The sequence below is a fragment of the Rhyacophila brunnea genome, unplaced genomic scaffold (assembly GCF_057557595.1).
Source record: "Rhyacophila brunnea isolate RB1 unplaced genomic scaffold, BYU_Rbru_1.0 scaffold_19, whole genome shotgun sequence".
Lineage (NCBI taxonomy): Eukaryota > Metazoa > Arthropoda > Insecta > Trichoptera > Rhyacophilidae > Rhyacophila > Rhyacophila brunnea.
This window is the reverse complement of record NW_028232848.1, coordinates 26,538,303-26,551,672: the sequence shown is the minus strand read 5'-3', so window position 1 is coordinate 26,551,672 and position 13,370 is coordinate 26,538,303.

The following is a 13,370-nucleotide window of genomic DNA, read 5'->3' as shown; positions in this document are numbered from 1 at the left end:
CTTCTTGGCACTCCTTGACTTACAGTTTATAGTTAAATGTCACAATTAATTTAGTAATCGAAGATCACAAGTTATAATAATTAAAAAGTTCAATTTATTTAGTTTCCGAAGATCACAAAGTTATAATAGTAAAGTTAAAAAAGTTCAATTTATTAATTTCCGAAACTCACAAAAGTTATTGATACACCCCTGTTACAGGCGGGCTTCTCCCGGTGTAAAATAATCATTTAGTAGCTTAAGTCGAAACGTAACCCTGACCTCTAGAAACGGCTTCATAAAACATCTAATCTGATTCCTTGCTCAACCACGTAAGTATTTCCTTTTAATTTAAAAAGTAAAAATGACGATGGATGAAAGAGATAATTTTAAGACTAAATATAAGGATTTAAATATAATAAATTTTGCCGCGCATTGTGCGTGAAATCCTCGCGCGCCGGCGCCAGGGTCAGGCTCGTGATTCGCCGAATCAAAGATCACGCGATAAAATTTGGCCAATCACGAGAGTCCTTTTTTTTGCTGGATGGCGTCGGTACGAGGAATTTAAAAAGAAAGAAAAAAAAGGATGTTAGTAAGCGTCCCCTTTCCGATAGGTACGGACCTGACGACTACAACTGTAAAAATCCCAAATATAATTTGTAAAACTAAAAATTAAGAAAATATAAGAAGACCACGTTACGAGCACGAAGGACTGTGTTTTATTTACACTCCTACCGAATAATTTCTTTTTTTGTGAATCCGGGGTTCGATGGACTTCAGGAGCTAGCCGCTGGAACCCCGGGGATCTCAATGGCGCCCTTGGCAACGTGAAGCTCGAAGAATCGCATGGATTCTTCCGAACCCGCGAAATAAAATTTACGCCCGCGAACGCTAAATAAAAGTTTACGATCCAGGAGCCAGAACAACCAAGAAATGGTTAACTAAAAAGCGGACTCCGACGTAACCCTTATCGAAGAAGAAGTGCTGTCTCCAACATCAAACCGGGAGGGCCCTCTGGTGTTCGAAGACAGTCCACATACGGAGCTGACCGCGCCTAGCGTCGTGCTGGAGACCGTAGCACCAGCGCGTCTCCAGTACGACGAATGGCTGCACAAATCCCACCTATGGAGACCAGACACATCATCGACGGTATCCAGCGAGGAGGGCTCGTAGAGGCCACGGCCCACTCACGACGAAAAACGGCGAGCAAAATGCCGATTTTCCTAGGGTATCACTAACATGTGTACCCTAGTCGACCACGGGATGTTCGGTGAGGAGAGAAAAAGGAAACGCGAGGCTAGGGAGCCTCACAAGAGGGCTGAGAAGGCGCGCAAGCTGAGATGAATCGAAGAAGCTGTACGGGCGCAGGCTCGACCACGAGGAGATGAAGCAGGACCAGTCGCCAACCCTCTAGTCAAGGGTGAACGCCGAGTTGCTGTTGGAAGTTTCAGTGTAAACAGTGTAGTTAAAAGTGAAGATAATAATCGTAAATATCCGGAAATTCTTCTAATTACGGATAAAAAGTTAATTAAGGACCCACTTTCTGAGCCCTATAATCTTAAGTTCGTTAGTAAGAAAAATGTACATTCTAGTTTTAAAAATAACGCTCCGCAAAGTGACGCCAATTCTTTCCGTTCAAATAAAGTAAATATGAATGAATTCGAAAACATTAACATTGAAAATCGCAAACAATTTTATAAACGGGAAAGACGATATTCTACAGTAGCGCGAAACCTGTTTCAAAGTTACGCCGTGTTAATAATTTGAATCTAAAGAGAAACGAGGAAAATAGTACACTACCGTCCCTATTATTTCTTTACAAATTACCAATCGTAAATTTAACACAGCGAAAACGGAACGGGAATAATAAGGCGTCACTCGACAAAGTGTTAGTTGTTATGTTAAATTTTAATAATAAGTTAAAATTAGGTATAAAAGGATGAAAGTAGAGATTGTATGCTTGTGATAAAAAAAAAAAAAAAAATGAGTCAATAAGCCGTAAATTTCTCAACGGGGTTTCAATAATAATAAAAAAAAATAATAATAATAAAACGTGAGAGGCACCGTAAATCGGCGCGGCGCGCCTTTGGAATAGGATGTCGGGCGCGTAAAACGAAACAACAATTTTTTTTTAAATAAAATGGGTTTCACTAAAAATAAAGTTAACTACACAGTTTTAAGTGTACTGATTCAGAAATAAATATAATGAGAGGGTGGAATATTTCAATTTTTAATATCAATGTGATTTATACAGTCAATACAATGTTGCAAAATAATTATGGGTATTAGGGTAAAATATTAAATGTGATAGTAAGTACCATAAGTACAATGGGAAGATTTTATATAAAATTAGTAGCTATTTAATGTATGGGGTAGGAGCAATTAATAAAGTAAACTCGAATAAATTTAAAGTACAGGAAGTCTAATGAACGAATAAATTACTAAAGAAAGAGAAAGAATAAATACAGATGAAGACAATTTGGAAGCACAAAGGGAGCCACCTCTCGAAGTAAGCGCATCCAAAGGCAGCGTAGCCGAAAATTCATGATACCAAAGCTTGATGGTGTGGAGAGTGCGCACTCTCATTTCTCGCGCAGGTTCATGGAGAGACTAGGGACGTGACGCCTGAAAGATATCGTGAAACAACAAGAGGTACTTCCGAAGTGTAACCATCTACAAAGAAAAGAAAGGGAAAAAGATACTTATTGTGAAAATCCATCCTAGTACCTGTGGGAAAGCCGTGCCGCCGTCAACGAGCCTGGCCGTTGTACCGCTATACGATGCCTTGCCCGCAGTAATAGGAACGGATGGAGACACAGTACCTGTCCATCTATGAGGTGATACTCCAGAGACCAGCAGATCAGTGGAAAACTTTCCACAGGAAGATATCCGCTGCTCGGAACGAGCCTGGCTCAATAGTAACGCCACTACCACGCCCTGGTTGCAAAGGCAGACGACGCCAAACGAGGTACGCTCCTATTGCACCAGAAGAAGAAAAACATAACACGAAATAATAATTCCGAACGAGGGCCAAACGTCTACAAATGTAGCCTCTCGGAATACAAAAAAAACTGGACAGCCCAAGAGTCGAAGACTGCAGCTCCACGACCCCTCCGCTGACCAGTATAAAAGAACGAGAAGAATAACAAAAACATTACGAAAACAAAATAAACGCACGACATTACAGGAGAAAAATAAAATAATAATAAATTATGACAAATGATAATAAGAAAGGAAAATAAATCAAACTCTGACTTATTCAGGAGCATTGCTTTGAGCTGAAAATAATAATCCAAAATAAATATAGAAAATAATAAAAATAGAGCTAAAGTATAGAGTTTTATGTTAGAATAGTTAGATTGTAGTTGAATTCTTTTATAAACTGTTTATCATGCCATGTACTTAACGGATGAACAAGGAATTGGATGGGTGGCCGATGAGATCAGGGCGTACCTTTCGACTTTAATCCAGATGGGGCGAATTGATACACCCCTGTTACAGGCGGGCTTCTCCCGGTGTAAAATAATCATTTAGTAGCTTAAGTCGAAACGTAACCCTGACCTCTAGAAACGGCTTCATAAAACATCTAATCTGATTCCTTGCTCAACCACGTAAGTATTTCCTTTTAATTTAAAAAGTAAAAATGACGATGGATGAAAGAGATAATTTTAAGACTAAATATAAGGATTTAAATATAATAAATTTTGCCGCGCATTGTGCGTGAAATCCTCGCGCGCCGGCGCCAGGGTCAGGCTCGTGATTCGCCGAATCAAAGATCACGCGATAAAATTTGGCCAATCACGAGAGTCCTTTTTTTTGCTGGATGGCGTCGGTACGAGGAATTTAAAAAGAAAGAAAAAAAAGGATGTTAGTAAGCGTCCCCTTTCCGATAGGTACGGACCTGACGACTACAACTGTAAAAATCCCAAATATAATTTGTAAAACTAAAAATTAAGAAAATATAAGAAGACCACGTTACGAGCACGAAGGACTGTGTTTTATTTACACTCCAACCGTTTGAATTTCTTTTTTTGTGGATCCGGGGTTCGATGGACACCTGAGCTAGCCGCTGGACCCCCGGGGATCTCATTATAATAATTAAAAAAGTTAAATTTATTTAATTTCCGAAACTCACAATTAATAAAATAAAATTTAGTTATTATTAATTAATTAAAATTAATTTAATTATTATTAATTAATTTCGCAGACGAGATCGCACGAGTCCCGAGGCACTGAAGCGAAAGGTTGAGAGCCGGGTCCAAAAAAAATTATAAGTTGAAGCCAACTATGCGCGCGCCAACTGTCAAAGTGACAGATAGGTATTCGCCCCACTACTAGGTATGAACCTCAGTAGGTATCCGAGCCACGGCGGGTGACTCTCGAGGGGGCGGTAGAATTCTGTGTGCCAGAATTCACGGCTCGAAATCTCGAAGATTTTTGTATGGAGAGATGAGATAAACCGCGGCGCAGAGTGTCGCAGAGACAATCTCTGGGACCGATAGAAGACTGAATATGGAAATCAAAAATCGGGCCTTTTTATTCAATTAGGGATGATTGCATTACTTCGTCCGGTGTTGGGGTCGTAAAAATCTGCATAACGGTTTTGCTATGAAATTCGCGCAATATCGTACGGCAAATTTTTCATTAACATCGTATGTAAAATTAATCTATATCCGGCGGTCGGCGTCGGGCTCGGGCATAAAACCGCCGATACAAAAATTGTATTATGTCTGTACATCCAGTACTTCTCGGTACCAAGACCGTAATTTCTAAAAGCATTGTTTTCTTGTTTAAGGGCTAAACGCACGGACCTTCTATCGATACAGTATACCCCCGTGTGGTAATATTCCTCATGACTGAGGGAAAGCTGCTACAGAGGCGGCCGGTTCGCAAGCCCTGGCGGCGTGTAGGTACTTCCCACCCAAAAACGAGAATGCTTCCGAGCTTGCCTGGATGATGGGGCATCATATTCCAGTGGTTAAATTGGAATACTTGCGGCGCCAGGCCTGCAGAAGCGCGTACTAATCCTTCGGCGTGCTCCCGGCAGAGGGTCGGATTCTGACAGCTCGAGTACTCCCCGAACGTTGGCCTCCGAATATACAAACTGTAGGTTATGAACCCCCCCATCGAATAAAAGCATAAAATTTATAATAATCAACCGGTAAAGTTGATCAGTATGACTATACAAATGTACCCGTCGTGCGACCTTTTCTACCCTTATGCCTACTAACAAGGATACCGCTATATGTTACACGTTTATACCTAGTTGACGGATATCATTCCATCAGCCAGACATATAGGTATCAATAATTGCTTTGCATACGCTCATATTCCTTTCTAGCTTTCTCGTGCATTGTTCGTGCACTCGATCGCCATGAAAGATGAATTAATCGTCAGTCCGTTGCCCGGCATGCATGACAGTGATGAGAGAAGGGTTCCCCATCGCTCGATACGGATCGCCGTTTTCGTTGGGCAGAATCTAGGCAGATCGCGATTAAAATTGTACAAATGGAAGACGTCGCAACAGGTTACGAGTTAGTGTTCCTGCAGATAGCGAAGTCTAGGACATTTAATGGTTGCCATAACCTGCGCAAAGTGGTCTCTGAGGGAGCCACTACTATGGATTGAGCGTCTTGAGTAAATTTAAAGATTTTATTGCCTCTATAGTCGGTGCTTGGGCAGTTCCATAGCCGATGCTTGGCGTTAAAGTCTCCTGCTATTATTGAGATGGGAAAAAGTGGGTCTAGGAGGTCGTGGAATTCTTGGAGAGTGGGAGTTTTGTTGCAAGGGCTATATATGGATGTGAATTGAATGAGACCATAGTTTTTGGTTTTCACCAGGACCGTGGTCTCCTCAATGTTTGGAGTGAAGGTCGGAGTTGATACTGATGGTCGGTGTGAGGGGCAGTGGTCAATCCTTGTCTTGATGATGACAGCTATGCCTCCTCCCTTATCTGATAGTCTATTCGTCCTGTAGGTGGAGTAGTTTGGGAAATTTAAGGTTTGGTGTGGTTTAAGCCACGTCTCGTTGACTAGGAGGATATCTATGTCATGCTCTTCTACGAAGTGGATGATCTCCTGTTTGTCTCTATAGACGGAGCCTGCTACGTTCCAGAAGGCTATCTGGAGGGATGTAGGTTTGAATTTGGTAGCCATTGGGAGTATGGGATGGGAAGTCGCTATGGGGGGACGTGTGATGGCTGTCTACCTAGTATTTAGTCTGTCCTAAGGAAGCAAGCGATGCAGTGGCTTGTTTTAATAGTTCTTCCATGCCTGTGCATAGATTTTTTAATGTAGTAACTTGTGGGTCGCGCTGATCTATTTTTTGATTTTGAGTTTGCATTGGCCTAGGTGGGGGCCTCGGGAATTGTCTCATTTAGTGCATCTGGTATGCTGGCGGTGTCTGGAGCAGAGGCTTTTTTGGTGGGTTGGCTTGCTTTAAAAGCGGCCATTGTGGTATTGCGGTGCGCCATTGTGGCATTGGGGCAGTTTGATAAGCTGCTCTGGGCCATGCAGACCTTGGTGGTGCTGCTCTGTGCGCTTGCGCGTTTTGGTGCATGGCCGGGCCGTTCCATGCGTATGTGTGTCTTTGTTGAGTTTGCTCTTGGCTTATGTAAGCGGGTCTTCTTCTTGTGGTAGGGTTTGCGATGCACCCCTTGTAGATTGCCAGGTGCGGGCCTCCACAGTTAGCGCAGGTCGCCGGGCAGGATTCCCTCGTGTATTTGCACGATTCCGTTTTGTGATTCTCACCACACTTCACGCACTTGGGCGGAGCATGGCAGTTTCTGTTGGAGTGACCCCACTGCTGGCAGTTGTGGCACTGCTCTGCCTCTGTTTTTTTCCTGAGGGATTCCACCTTAATCCTCATGGTGAGCAGTGTGTCCAGGTTGTATATTTCGCGGCCGGCATCGCTTTTCTCCACATCTAGGAGAACCATCGGCAGAGGGGTGCGATCCTGCCCTTTACGCATTCTCTGCACTTGTTTTATCGGGTATCCTAGGTTTGTCAGTTCTTCTGTTATGTCTGCATCTTCAAAGGTCTCGCAGATTCCTTTTATGACCACTTTCAGGGTCTTTTCATCTTCCAGCTCATATGAGTGGAAGGGTATTGAGATACCCGGGGTTCCAGCGGCTAGCTCAAGTGTCCATCGAACCCCGGATTCACAAAAAAAAGGAACGATATATTTATGTTGTGATTAAATAAAACACTAAGACTTTCTTGTGCGTAACTTGGTATTAGGTATATATTTTAATCTTGAGTTTGACAAGGTTATTTTGTAGTTTTTTACAGTTACAGTCGTCAGTCCGTATCGTTTTAAAACCGGACGCTCACTAACTTTTTTTTTTTTTAAACTTCGCGTACCCACGCCATTCTACAAAAAGGACTCTCGTGATTGGCCAAATTTTATCGCGTGATCCTTTCAATTTGACGAATCACGAGGACCACCTCGGCGCAGGCGCGCGGAGACTTCAACGTTGCCGGCAAAATTTATTAGATTTGAATAAGTACTTATATTTAGTCTTAAAATTATCGCTTTCATCCATCATCATTTATACTTTTTAAATTAAATTAAATGTATCTTAATTACACCTCCGCCCAATATGTGATTTTCACACACCGGGCGAAGGCCTTTACTTATTAATAAAAAAAATACTTACGTGGTTGAGCAAGGAATCAGATTAGATGTTTTACGAAGCTGTTTCTAGAGGTCAGGGTTACGTTTCGACTTGATAGCTACTAAATGATTATTTTACACCGGGAGAAGCCCGCCTGTAACAGGGGTGTATCAGTATCTTTTTCGTTTCTAGTATCTGGACGGTCTTTCTATATTTCTATACTGGGTCCGGAAGTACTACTTTTACTCCGTTATTTAGGGTGAGAGATTCCTTAATTACAAGCCCTTGACAAGCATCCGAGACGAAATCCGGTATCCACAGCCGCGACTCACGTCCACGGGTAAAGAACCGCGGTCGGCGGTTCAACAGCCGCTCACGAAGCCGTACAAGTGGACGTTCATCCAGTCGCAACAGTGAAGATACCCAAGGCAAATGCTGGTACCACCATATGTTCGGAGCAGCCACACAGAAGTGCAGACAACCTTGCAGCCATCAAGAGGGAAACGCTCCGGGCAATCACTGATAGCGGCCAGCGAATACAGCCCAATGTCAAGCCGCCTATTTGTCACCGACCGCAACATGAAAATACAGCTTCTAGTCGACACAGGCGCCGATCTCTGTGTGTACCCACGTTCTAAGGTTCCGGGACGTCTAACAAAAACGACATACGAGCTGTCAGCGGCGAAAGGTACGGTAATCGCTACATACGGGAACCTTCCGTTGACATTAAACTTGGGCCTACGACGAGACTTCACATGGAGGTTCGTATCTTATCTTGGTATCTTGATCGCTTCAAGCTCAGAAGAGGAACACCTCCAACACCTGCAAACGCTCTTTACACGTTTGCAGGAGTACGGAGTCGTGGTAAACTCGAGGAAATGCGACTTCGGCACCTCAACGGTCAAGTTCCTCGGATACCTCGTATCTTCGGATGGCATCTGTCCACTACCCGACAAGGTATAAGCCATTCGGGAGTACAGCCGCTCAGAGAATATCAAGGGTCTATGCCGGTTTTTGGGTATTTTGAACTTCTATAGAAGGTTCATACCCAATGCTGCAGGTACTCAAGCACCTCTGCACACACTTCTCCAGGGCAACATGAAAGGCAAGCAGCCTATTCCATGGACTCCCGAGACAATCAGAGCATTTGAAGCATGAAAGAAAAGTTTGGCTGACGCAACACTGCTAGCTCATCCAAAAAATGATTCACCGCTAGCTATCATCAGTGACGCCTCAGACACCGCTGTGTGCGCAGCACTCCACCAAAATTGCATATTCAAAAGTGCTACGAAATATTAATAATACAAGTGTTTTAATTAAATAATATTTTTAGTAATTTTATTTTTATTATTATTTTGTTTTAATTATTAAGCTCTAAACAATTGTAATTAATTTAAGCCATCATAAATCTGTAATCATATTACAATAGAACGTAATTACTTTGTAATTACTGCTAGGGGAGTTATATGGCGATATTACATATTACAAATTGAATTAATAGGCATTTCCATGTAGGTATCAAGTTATAGCTAACTTTGTAGATCAATGACCGCGACAATAATCTTTGTACATCTGTTCTCACTTAGTTAGTTAATAGCCTAATTATTACATAATTATAAGTTGATAAAATAATAATCAGTACGTCATGATTGATAAAAAGAGAATTATTCGATTGTAAGTTTTCGACCGAAGCACATCGCTCTGTACTGTGATTCACATTATTGTAACAATTGTACACATGTACTTAGGCAATTTAAATAAACTCACACCCTTCATAATCACGACAACGACTTCTCATCTCTCCTCGTCACAACACCATTGGCCCTCACATCGACGACCCCTACAAATGTTTAAAATAAATATAAAGGATAATAAGGCTTCAAAATTATATAAATAGATTATCTACAACGTTTAAGAAATGTCAAGGATCATGCTTTGAAAATAGCATAAAACCTCCATTTAGACCTACGAAACCCTCTTGAACGAAATATAATTTGTCATAAAAATCGAACATTCGTCCCTTAATGTTATGTTTATTGTTATATTACTAATAATAATAGTATATTCATTGACATGTTTGCTTTTAAGTACATATTATTATGTAAAGTTTTTTAGTCATCTTTAAATATTTTCATCCGACACCATGACAAAACAAATCGACGTGCGCACACTTTACTGTCGTATAACCGGTATGAAAGGGCCAGCAGTCCGCGAAGACAGATCGTCAACATTACTATTTACATTTGAATTAGAGGCCGCGGCAGTAGCACTTTCTGATGGGGCACTGGAAGTATCTGAATCTTAGTAAGTACTCATTTTCACTCAACTCATAATCTGAATCAGGATCATGAATTGCTTCTCCTATTTCATCGCACAAATTAGCAGGGATATCCATTTTAAAATAATCACAAAAAATCGAACACACAAAATGTTTTTAATTTTTCCAATACAGAAATTTTCGATTGTGTGAAAATGTTTATTCATTTAATTCAATTCACGTATCTTTTCTTTATAAACGACTGACAACTAGGGTAAATAAACAATTTTTGTCCGTTTTACCTAATATGTAGTATAACCAAAAAATAGTATTTAAAAATGTTAATCTACGATAAACAAAGAGAAATATTAAATCGCGGACTCATATATTTAAATTACACCTTGTTCAAATTATTTTCCGAAACTATTAACTCACGGATAATATACTAGCAATTCCTTTTGTAAAAAATATGTTTTGTAAATTCACTTTGATCAATGTAACTTTCGAATATTCTATTTAACAGTTTACGCACCAAATAGTTCTTCAATCACTAAAAAACAATATAACATATTATATCGCGAACTCATGGTTACAAACGCGTCAGTAAAATGTTTTTGGCGCACATGCACTAAGTAATTAGCAAATTAATAAGCAAATTTGAAGTGACCCGATGAGTGATATTTTTTTTTATCCGAGACACGCTCCTGAAAAATATTTATTTAAATTAGATAGAATAGAAGTTTAGGCTGTACAAGGACAGATGTCAAGAGAAGGATGATTTCTGAATAAATTAAATCAATATTCGAATTTTTCGCGTCTGGTCGAAAGCAGTACTAGGGAAACGAAAATTAAAATGACTTTAGTCAGCTGACGCGCGGATGACCCGCGCGTATAGGCTGACTAAAGTCAGTTGCCACGTAAGAATGGTTAAAAGGTTGGCACTGCAAGCAAAAATTTTGTCATCTCCACAGAATCCAATTTATTAATTAACTGCGTCGAAAATAGATTTTTATAATTTCTGGTTTAATTTAATTATCCATCAAAATACCTTTTTAATAAAATGACAATTTGAACTATCTTGAATATTTTCTAAAAGTTTCATTGAAACAACAGTAGGTTCAAAAGTTAGGTACATATTATACATCCTCCTCTATGTGGGGAGGTCTGTAAACCCTGCTTAGGATCAAACATGGTAATTTTTAATATAAGAAAAATGACAAAAAGACCTTCAATTCAGTCCATAAACAATGTTGATGAAAGAATTGCTGCGATGACGGAACAAATCGTTTGACATTTCAATGTTGCGATCAATGGCGGCTGGCCCTTTAGGTCAAAGACCCTCCAAAAATAAATATCTTACAATATAATATATTGTAATATATTTATTTTTATAAAATATTTCTCTTTCTCTCTCATTTTTCATATGTGAGACGGAGAGAAGCACAAATCCTTTTTTTTCCTTCATATTATTTTGTCGCCGCATTAGGCGTCATTTAGGTCATTGCCAAAAATGAGAGATATATTTTCAATGTGTCAAAATGGAAACAGGTATAATATGTCGTACTGATAGCCCCGCGATCTCAGCGAGCGTGTTTTGTTGCGTTTCAAGTGTATTATTTTTGTCTCGTAAACCTTTTTATACTTATTTGTTATCGCTTATTATTTCAAACTTCCTATTGTTGTCTGAAATTTTCATATCCAATGTCAATGTTTGTAGTTTAGTTTAAATCCAACCTTAGAGTAATACGCATCGACTGCATTCATTGTGTTAAACCATTGTATACAAGTTACCAATTAAAATGTAATCTGCTATATTAATCATAAAAATTACCTTCTAATAAAATCAGTGGAAATATAAAAAGTGTTGATATATAAATGATCCCGCCATTCCATAACAGTACACAACACTTTTTCTAACAGTGACAGTTTAATGAAAAATGAAGCTAAAAATCTATAGAGGTTTTATTACATGTGTTTGATGTGAAAATGGACATTTTTTTGAAGGGTAAGTACCTATAACAATTTCTAGCACTTCTTCTATAATGTATAAAAAGCCAATTTGCAATACGTCTCTTAAGTATACAACGAAAAGGAAAAATAAAATAATATATTCAAAATTGACCTACTACTTTTTCGGGCCTAAAGCTGCCAATGGTTGCGATACAACTAAAAATACCTCAATGGGAGAAAAATGCCATTATATGTCATTGTAATTTATATTTCTGTTTTCATCAAGGAATTGGGGAATAATATCTTCCAATAATCCTGGCAATACTCACAACACTTCGATAACGAGACAGCCGCCCGCCTGCACCAAACCTAAATAAACCATTTCTTTTATTCAACGAACAGTTCACAAAATTTGAGAATGTAACATTATTTATATTGAATATACATAATTTGAAAACACCTCATTATCAAATTGCTTAACAAGCATTTCATGTAACAACTGTTAGTTAACCTCTTCATAATTAAGTAAGATACTCGTAGCTTAATTGGTAAAGCACAAGTCCTGTCGGGCGTCATATTTTATTTCTAGTGGGTATATAATTATAACTGAGGTGTTTTCAAATTATGTATATTCCTAAAGTTAAATTTGTCACATTGGAGATAGTGTTAAGTTAAGAATCATTAAAAAAGAAAAAGACAAAATGATAATTTAAAAGATTTATTAATATTTGGCTGAAGCCCATCTACCTTACATGGAATACTTTACTATTTTAACATTCAAGAGCATAATAACAAGGTTTATGATTGGGCACCGTTCTGATCACCATCATCTCAGGTTGACTAACATCATTTCAAGATGTTAAATGTTAATCAAGTAATTCACTGAAATGTCTTCCAGAACAGTGCTGTTAACCAATGATAAAGAATAAGTTTCAACTTCAGAAGAAAAGCTGGTTAACGAACAACAATTATTTAACACTCCCGCAGTTCCGTTCTCGGTCAAACACCCGCCTCCTCTGCTTCTCGCCTTTAACATTACATAATAGTATATGAATAATTCATAATGATATTGAATAAAAAACATTAACAATATATTGGCAAACATTAAGGAGACATCCGGCCAAACTGATGGCACGATATATACAAAGAAATCAAATAGACATTATGAACACTTAACACGGTTTTTGGGCTAACTCACACGATCAAAGTCCACTTAGAATTTTACTATTTCAACAAGTAGCGAATGACAACATTGATAACATTTAATATAAGTACACTTACGCTGTTATTTCAAAGCACGTTGCCAATTTTATTAATGTAATTTAAAAGGAACGACTCAAATACTGTTTGTCAAAACGGTTTCCTCTTGAAAATTTTTATTTCTAAGTTTTGGACTGTTAAATATAGCCCAAAAATTTAATAGAAATCGCGTCTATTATATAAAAAAAAAAAAAAAACAATTACATCAATAAATAAAGTAGCTTAGAAAACGGTCGAAAATTTCAACCGAACAACTAAAATACTCTTAATTTTTTTTAAACACTAAGCCAATAATAATAATATTTTTAAGAT